Here is a 9,951-nt window from a genome sequence, read left to right on the forward strand (position 1 = left end):
ACATGTTGTCCTCTAAATCAGGTAGTGTTTCTGATCAAAGGAGATGGAGTTTGTGCTTTTGACTAGTCACATCCATCAGCTGGATTCCTCAGAGGCAGGAGTGCAGAACTGAGATCTGAAGATAGAGTTAGACCACCACCTGGTGTTCAAAGCGGTAAGTGCATGAAAGAGCACAGCACATCCTTCTAATCCTGACTCTGCAAGTCTTAGTGAATTTACTCTTCCCTGGGCCTCAGTTTCCTCAACTCTAAAATAAGCAAACTGGGTAGAAAGATCTCTAAAGGGCCATTATCAGCCCTGAATTATGATATTATGCTGAATCATACCAGATGTATGAAATAAAGCATACCTGGACTTAAATTTCAGCCTGAAAACCAACACACACGTATGCTTCCTATGTCACTTTGCATTTATAATGTATAGTATACGTTAGGTTGTGCTAACGCTGACAGTGTGTCTTCGCTCCCCAGCTGGCTAAGTCTATTTGTCTGAACAGAATGTCAACAGTGGAATCTGCTGCAGTACTGGGATACCTTGAATTCTGATCACGCTTTGTTTGTTAAATTCATGTGCACATTGATATTTCAGAATATGTAAAAGAAATACCAAACCAAAACCAAACCCGTCGAGTCGATTCTGACTCATAGCGACTGAACAGGACAGAGTAGAACTGCCTCACAGGGTTTCCAAGGAGTGGCTGCTGGATTCGAACTGCTGACCTTCTGGTTAGCAGCTGTACCTCTTAAGCACTGCACCTCCAGGGCTCCAAAAAGAAAGACAGTAAGATATTACTTATGTAGAGGGTACTCTCTGGCAGTCCCAACTACCTGGAGCAAAACTGTCATTCCAGAAGGAGCCAGAGGATTCTCTGCAGTCAAAAATATGACAAAATGCTTAAAGGCTCGTGTTCCTGGCCCTCAGTTTTTCACTCACTGTATCCTTGCATTCCATTCAGTAAGTTAGGTTACCCACACTAGTGTCAACTGGCAGTAGAAGGATGCAGATATTGCTAGAAGGAAGGTAGCCAAAAATAAAGAATGAGACAAAAGCCATCACTCAGTGAACATGTTATCATATGCATCAGGCTCCAGACTAAGTACTGTGAGAGACACAGAGATGGGTAAAATAGGCTCTGCCTCCTTAGACAATCACTGTATCACACTGCCTTGTTCAAACTAGCAAACCCTGAGATTAAACCTCGCAGTCTGAGTTCCTTAAACTGTAAGCTACTTCAGAGCAAAACACATTTTCTGTGAACTATCATAAATCCCTAATGCCCAGCCTAGAGCCTCTCCCATAGTAAACGCCCAATGCTTATGGGATGAACCAGTTGAAGAGAGGCGGGTATATCCCAGATTGTGTCCTTCAGAGAGCTCATCTACAAACCACATTCGAGAGCTTGAAAAACTGAAGCCAAAATCAAAGACAGAACACGGAGAACTAAACTGTTTTAATTCATAGGAAGTCTGTATTTGAACACGCCACAAATATTGGCTGAACACATTTGAATGTGGCAGGGACTATTGAGGGTACCTACCTCGAGGGCTTTGTGATGTTGTACCTGAGCTGGCTCAAACCAGCCCATGGGAGCCAATTATGAGAGTCTCTCCCCACATCTGCATTCAGTGACGTCATGCTGAAAGGCCCATGATGGGAGTATTTACACCATGGACATCGGCCAATGCTACCAATTAGGCTCTTTCCCCCTCTGAATAGCAGGTGGTCAAACATTTACCATCACACCACTGCTTGTGTGTGTGTTTGAGGGGAGGAAAAAACTCACTACCATCGAGTCAATTCCAACTCATGTTACCCCCATGGGTTAACGAGTAGAACTGTGCTCCACAGTTTTCTTGGCTGTAATTTTTACAGAAGCAGATCGCCAGGACTTTCCTCCCCAGCACCACTGGGTAGGTACAAACCATCAACCTTTAGGTTAGTAGTTGAGTGCAAATCATTTGTGCCGCCGAGGGAGGGGGATTAAATGAGATGACACAACAGTGTCCCCAGTTCAAACTATGTGTTTAGTCATTTCTTGCCCCCTCTATCTCTTTGTCCTTTCTATATCGTTCTTCTTCTCTCTGCTAAATGAACATTTGCTGCCCTGAACTGTATAATACAAAGAGAATTATGATTTTTCTTTTGTCTTAAAAAATAATGGAGTTACCTGTTGGGACTGGGAGGCAGATACACAAATAATTATAAAAGGGTGAAAACTTCTGCAAAAAAACAGATAGAAGACACTTAACATGGATATTGGGATTCAGGAAGACTTCCTTGAGGAAATCTTGGATCAAGAAGGAGTTAGCTAGATGGGGCTGGGGCTGAGACTTTACAGGAGAGAGATAAGATTCTCTCTTATCAGATGCTGACATCAAAGGAAGTAGACTTGCCTTAGGCAAAAAAACAAACAAACAAACAAAAAACTCTTTTACCTTTTACATATGGTGGCTGATTTTTGGAATGTTGTTATTAGTTTACGCTGAGTCAGTTCTGATTCATGGAGACCCCATGTGCTGCAGAGTAGAACTGCTCCATAGGGTTTCCAAGGCTATGATCTTTCAGAAGCAGATCCCCAGGCCTGTCTTCCAAGGTGACTCTGGGTGGGTTTGAACTGCCAACCTTTTGCGGAGTAGTTGAGTGCTTAATCATTTACACCACTCAGGGGCTTCTGATTTTGGACCAGCATTGGAAAAAGGCAGGCAAACGCTTCAGAGCAGAGGGCAGGAAGAGAAGGGCACAGCCATTAGCATCTAATCCATTGTTTTTAATAAGATGTCTTTCTAAACCCTGACATCACAGTTACTCGGCCAGTTCTCATTCCTATTTGAAAAGGCACTGTTTCAGCAGGAGACACTGCTATACTTAATAAAAAAGTATATCATTTGGGACAAAACAGAATTGCGCAGAATTGTTACATAACAAAGCCATATAATATTTCCATTCACAGTACAATATCTTACTAGAAAGGTCGATTTGCCAAGGGAGATAGGTAAAATGTACTCGGCATATAATATTTTTACTTCTATAAAAATAAGGAAAGGAACTTGCCGTTATCTCATGGAGGTACACTAAAATTCAAAAAGATCTCTTTGAACAATTTTAACTAACTTCAGTTTTGAAGACAGAAAAGGATAGGGAGCAGTCTTCTTGCAAAATCAACAAATTAGACTGGGCTATCACAACTCCCCCAAGTTGGGAATCTTAGGACATTGAATGACTGAGGGAGGGCTTCTCGAGTATCCTTGAGGTTTGAGTTGGGCAAGGCCCTGAGTGACAATCAGACCAGTACATCCCCAGTGAGTGTATGAAAGGAGACTCTCGTGAGAAGTGCTAAGTAATAACACTGCCCTGCATTTGACCCATCTGTGGGATGTTAAATCAATTGAATGGGTCAAGACTATCATTTTAGTAAATAGAACAGAAACTACATAAGAATAGAACGAGTTATACATGTGATTGTGCAGGAATACGTGTACTGGTTTCCACCTATCGGCCGCAGTCAAAATTCAAAAGCCATTACTTAGAAAGTGCTATGGCCTTGGCTGGTTTGAGACAGCTAACTAAGGAGGTGGGGCCTTAAAAACAGAAGGGATCTGGATAAGGAGGGAGTCAAGGAGAAAAGTAGAGCAGGATGAAAGGTGGGAGTGGAGAAGGACAGCAGGCCACTATGAATAGGGCTCTTCTCCACCTTGCAGAGATGGAGATGAAGTTAAATGAGCAGGTAAAGGCCAGATTTTGTAGAACCAGAATTGTCAGATGAGAAGTCATCAAGTAGTGTCCCGTCTGCATAATTTCCTCTGTTGCTCTAAAACCTTCTGTGGCTCCCCAGTGCTATAAAGTCTTCAAGTCTACAGCAGGACACTCCAGATAACTCATTATCTGGTCGGCCCATTCAGTTCCAATCACTACTCTCTCCCCAGATTTTCCATCAGTTGCACGCAACCACCAGATGCTCCCCAGCCTGCCCCACACGGTCACCCTTCTGACCCTGCCTTTGTTCATGTCATCCTCAACCCCTGGAATGTCCTTTCAGAAACCTCTGATATTCACAACCTTTATGGTCTGGCTCGGTTGCCGCTCTTTTTATACACTAATCTTCCAGCCTGAATTATGAACAAGAGCTACTTCGAGGCTTCTAATATCATACCCTGCCTTGTCATCATATGAGTTCCTTTTATACCACTCCAGCCTCACACATGAAAGTGCTCAACCCAAATCTGTTAAGTTACAGGGTTCATTCTGTGGGGAGATGTAACAAAGTACCGCACTCGGGGAGTGTAAGGGGTCCATACTGTAGCAGCGAAGGGGACAGAAAGGGTAGCAGGGCAAACACGAGAAGCTGGAAATCCAGTCAGGAGACCATGGAAGAGATGTCTTTTAGACAGACCCATTTCCAAAAGGCAGACAAAGATGAGCCCAAATAGAGTGGGGGATTTCTGTATAGGGTGGACGGCCATCCAAACCACAGCATGTCTGCCTCTTGCTACTGACACTGCTGCGCTGTTTCCCCAAACAACAGACGCTGCTGCCACAGGACCCTACTTTTCTTCGTCAGATTTTTTTGTTCTTCCTAGAGAGGAACAAAACTTTGCTTTCTTTCTTTGAATGTTAATACACAAGCGAATTCCTTCCATCCATTTCTAACATGCTCCCACTAGAAGGAAACTCAGAAAATAAACTGGCTTTAATAGGATCCCAAGAAATGATGGCTCAGTGGGCAGGGGACATGGGGACACTTTTCTTCCTGCCCCATCCTATGAAAATTTCCCCATGGATAGACAGTGCCTAAAGGAACAGTCTCCTCCAGGGATCATTGGCTTTGCCAAGGAAGGCTGCCAACGAATAACATGAAAAGCCAAATTCATCATTAACTATTACATTCAACTAATGCCAACCGAAAGGTTGGTGGTTCAGACCCACCCAGTGGATCTGCAGGAGAAAGGTCTGGTGATCTGTTTTCTGTAAAGACTACGGCCAAGAAAACCCTGTGGGGCGGTTCTACTCTGTCACATGATGTCACTATGAGTTGCAATCAACTTGATGGCACCCAACATCAACAATAACAACATTTTTTAAACATCTTTTTGTCTCATGCACAGGATCAGGACCATAAAAGTTCCAAAGACGAGAGAAACAAGTCCTCACTCTCAAGAATATTTTTGTCTAAGAGATATGACACAGGTGCCAAAAAAAAAAAAAAAAAATGTGAATAGCAATGAGATGTTCTCTGACCCAAAAGGAACGTTGAAAATCTTGTGGGATCTGAGAAGGAGGGCTCACTCTTAGATAAGAATCAAGAATTCATGTAGAATGTTACACCTGCATTAAGCTTTAAAGGTACAACTTAGATAGGCAGAACCGGGCATGAACAGAAAAAGTAGAGGAAAAGAGAGGGTGATAGAGACCAAGGGCCCAACAGGACCGAACAGAGAGGCAGAGAAAGGCAAGGGCACCAAAGCTGTGAGTTTCAGTCCAGAAGGCCAGTGACTCAATAGGAGCAATGAAAGATGGGGCTGCAGAGATATGCATTCATGTCACACCAGGTTCTGAACACCGACTTAGGGCTGGTGGATATTAGCATCTACCAGGATTCCTGGGTACTTTATACACACTCAATAAATATTTGATGAATAAGCCAGTGGAAGAGAATAAAACCCATATTTCTCCTTAAAACCTCTGCAGTAAATACAAGGTAAGACTTGGTATACAAGATCCTTAACAAGTCTGCTGATGAGCAGATGCTAGGCAAGAAGCCTGTTGAAGGGGAAGTGGAATGGGGGTGCAGACTTGATCTAAAATCAGAAGAATCACACAGGAAATGAGGACATCATGTCTATGCTTCACTTCTAAAAACAAATTTATAAGATTAATAGTGCCTTCAGGTAATAGAAATACTCTGTATCTTGCTTTGAGCCATGGTTACAAAATGGGCCACGGTGTGGTTTGTAGGAGTCCCTGGGTGGGGAAAATGGTTAAGGGCTTGACTATTATCATAGATTGAATTATGTCTCCCAAAAGTATGTGTCAACTTGGCTAGGCCAAGATTCCCAGTACTGTGTGATTGTCCATCATTTTGTCATCTGATGTGATTTTCCTATGTGCTGTAAATCCTGCCTCTATGATGTTAACGAGGCAGGATTAGAGGCAGTTAGGTTAATGAGGCAGGACTCAATCTACAAGATCAGGTTGTGTCTTAAATCAATCTCTTTTGAGATTAAAAGGGAGAAGTGAGCAGAGTGACATGGGGACCTCATACCACCAAGAAAGCAGTGCCGGGAGCAGAGCGCATCCTTTGGACCTGGGGTCCCTGTGTCTGAGAAGCTCCTAGACCAGGGGAAGACTGATGACAAGGATCTTCCCCCAGAGCTGACAGAGGGAGAAAGCCTTCCCCTGGGGCTGGTACCCTGAATTTGGATTTCTAGCCTACTAGACTGAGAGAATAAATTTCTCTTTGTTAAAGCCATCTACTTGTGGTATTTCTGTGATAGCAGCGCTAGATGACTAAGACAACTATTAACGGAGAGGCTGGTTGTTCAGATGCACCCAGATGTGCCATGGAAGAAAGGCCTGCTGAGCTGCTTCTGAAAGGTCACAGCCTTGACAACCCTGTGGAGTTCAGTTCTACTCTGCCCCCACATGGTCCTCATGAGTCAGAATCTACTTGGCAGTAACTGGTTTGGTTGTTTTGGTTTTGTATTGTTTGTAAATAAATACTAAATGTCTAGTTTGGTGGGGATCTGCTGCTGTACCTAGTATGCCTCAGTAAGTATCAAGCAACTGGACTTCCACCCAACCCCACTGCGTGCTTTGTATTTCACCCATTTTGCTAATTGTTTGTAACTACTTACACTTTCCTGTCAACATTGGTTTGCTCATACTTTACTCCAGCCCAAGACTTAACCCATGAGATGTTCTTCCTTACTGCTCCGTCTTCAACCCCACATGTCTCTGTGAGCTCCTTATCACAGAGACCCTGCACCCTGTGTTTTTATGCTAAATTCTACCAGGACTGAGAGCTCCTGGGGGTCAAGAAGAGTGTTTCCTTCATCTATGAGTATCCACAGTCTAGCTCAGAGCCAGCACTTAGCAGGCACTCTTAAAGCTTGCTGACTGAACGAAGCAGAGCAGCTGAACTGAAAGGTGTTTTTAAGCTTATTCCTCAACAACAGTGGAGGGTATGGACTATTTCTTCAGGTTTCTGTATTGCTCCAATGCCGTATTCCATTAATGACTTTTATCAGAGATGCTTAGAATTCAGTGCTTAGAACTCAGAGCAGCCAAGGATCCCAGGGAACACATGACTCCCTTTAAATGAATAAAATGAGGTGCAAGTGAGGCTGTGTGACCTCCAAGACTAGGTTAGAAAGGGTGATACAGTTTCCACCTTGCCCTTGTCTTGAGATGCTTTCCCTTGGAACCAAGCCGCCACGTAGTTAGGAAGCTCAGCACACCTGGAGAGACCATGTGAAGGCTGACAACTCTAATGGAGATCCTAGTCAAAGCCAGGATCAACTGCCAAACATGTGAGCCAGTAGATCTTCCAGTGACTTCAGTCCCAGCCTTCCAGCTGCCTCCGCTAACACCAGAAACAAGTTGTCTCTGCTCAGCCTTTTTCAAACTGCAGATTCATGAGCAAAATAATGTTAGTTTGCTAAGCCAGTATGTCTGGGAGGTTTGTTAGACAGCAATAAATAACTGGAATTCCTTGGGCAAGTCACTTTCTCTCAACTGGTACTCATGTAAAATGTCAGAGTCGGACAATGTGATCGCCAAGTTCTCACCCTGCTCCGACTCACAAAAGCTCTGCAGAGATGCATGCAACAGCTTCCACTTACACAGTGGCTATGCAAATGCAGGATGCCCTTGAATCAGTACAAACACATCCCCACTAGAGAGCACTGGTGGGGCAGTGGTTAAGAGCTTGGCTGCTAACCAAAAGGCTGGCAGTTCGAATCCACCAGCTGCTCCTTGGAAACCCTACGGGGCAGTTCTACTCTGTCTTACAGGGTCACTATGAGTCAGAATCGACTCGATGGCCATGGGCTTGGTTTGGTTTTAGACAGCATCAAAGAGAAAGCAGGCAAAGAGCAGGAGGAAAGTGCTATGCTGAAAGCATCTAAGAGGAACGCAGCCTTCTTATAATTTCCTGTACTATTTGTGTGAGGATGGGGTCAGGGGTGTGCGATGTGTAAGCCCTGAAGCTGGGTGTGCTAGCCAGGAGGTGGAAACCCAAATACAGCTCAAATCAACTCTCCAGACCAGGAGTCAGCAAACTATGGCCCTTGGGCCAAATCCAGTCCACAACTGTTTTGTTTTTGTTTTATAACAGCTTTATTGAGATATAATTTACATACCATACAATTTACCCATCGAAAGTGTACCATTCAATGGTCTTTAGGGGATTCACGCAGTTGTGTAACCAGACCCACAATCAATTCTACCCTTGTTTGTGTAAACAAGGTTTTATGGCACAGGGCCACACTCATTTGTTTATTTAAGAACTGCTGCTTTTAGGCTCCAAGGAGGAGCTGATAGTTGCAACAGAGATCTTTCGGCCAGCAAAGCCAAAACTATTGACCATCTATCTGACCTTTCACAGGAAAAGTCTGCAAGCTCCTGCTGTGGGCACGAATCAGCTCTGTCACGTGCTCTGTGTTTAGGATTACTCAGGAAGCACAACTGCAGGTGGCTCTTTCCGATTCCTAGGCAACCGCCTTGAGTTTCCGTTTATCTTCAAGATGGGGATGACAATACCTAACTCAGAGGCTGTTGTTAGAAATACTGCCAATGAGATAACAGACGTGACCCCTTCAAGCCACAAGCAACCCGTGAGCTTTTGCAGACTTGAACCTCTTCTAGTTTAATGCCCTCTAACAGCTTCCCATTTCACCCAGAATAAAATGAAAACATCTTACCACGGCCCACACAGCCCTATGGGATCTGACCTCTGACATCATCTTCCCCCATCTCCCCCTTCACTCACTCTACTATGTTCAGGTGGACCTTCATTCCACAATTCAAACCCATCGACATGTCCCCATCGCCTTTGCCCTGACTGTTCCCTCTGCCCAGAATGTTCCTCTTCAGCCCTGTTCCACAGATTCACACAGCCAGCTCGGCGTCATCCAGAGCTCAGCGAAGGGCACCACCTCCAAGAGGCCTTCCTGACCACACAATCTAAAGCATCCTGCCCCCATCGCTTCACCACTATAGCCTTTACCAGTAGCTTACGGGCTTACTGGAGCCCTGGTGGCGCAGTGATTAAGAGCTTGGTTGCTAACCAAAAGGCTGGCAGTTCGAATCCACCAGCCACTCCTTGACAACCCTATGGGGCAGTTCTACTCTGTCCTACAGAGTCACTATGAGTTGGAATCGAGTTTGGTTTTATGGACTTACTGGTTTATTACTGTCTCTCTAGACAGAAAGTAATTCTAGAAGAGAAGGACTTATCTGTCTTATTCACTGGTGTATCTCCAGCTCCTAGAATAGGGCCTGGCACACAGAAGAGGATAAATGTGTTGGAAGTATAAATAAATATTAGATGGAGGCCTGTCTATGAACTCCAAAGGCTGCATAGACATCACAGTGTATGCTTTTCTTCCATTCTTTCCCTGTTGTCCCTTCCTGTTAAAATTTGCTTACCTCAGGTCCTTTATAGAAAGCTCTTGATTAAGGGCTATACAAGCATTAACTAAACCTACGAATTAGATCATTGCCAAGGTCATGGGTAATGTGCAAGTCATCTAAGGCCTAATGTGAAAAAGTCATCATGTATTTACGTGATACGTGTCTACTCTAACTTTACTCCAGGGCCACCATAGCAGTCTTAGACCTATAAACATTCCTCCTGCCTAGAATTTTCCTCCTCGGGAACCATGTTTACCAGCTCAGTTTTTCTATATGGCAGGTATTCAACCAGTTGCTGAGTTGTCTGCAAACGCGCAAACA

At 44.2% G+C, this 9,951-nt stretch overlaps 1 protein-coding gene across 1 annotated transcript in view; it reads right to left on the minus strand.

Annotated features, from left to right (window-relative positions):
• RNF144A (ring finger protein 144A) overlaps positions 1 to 9,951 on the minus strand; it is a 171,860-nt gene that overhangs the window by 2,694 nt on the left and 159,215 nt on the right. The gene's annotated exons all lie outside the window — the stretch shown is intronic.

This window comes from Trichechus manatus, unplaced genomic scaffold, assembly GCF_000243295.1.
Source record: "Trichechus manatus latirostris isolate Lorelei unplaced genomic scaffold, TriManLat1.0 scaffold00023, whole genome shotgun sequence".
Classification (NCBI taxonomy): domain Eukaryota; kingdom Metazoa; phylum Chordata; class Mammalia; order Sirenia; family Trichechidae; genus Trichechus; species Trichechus manatus.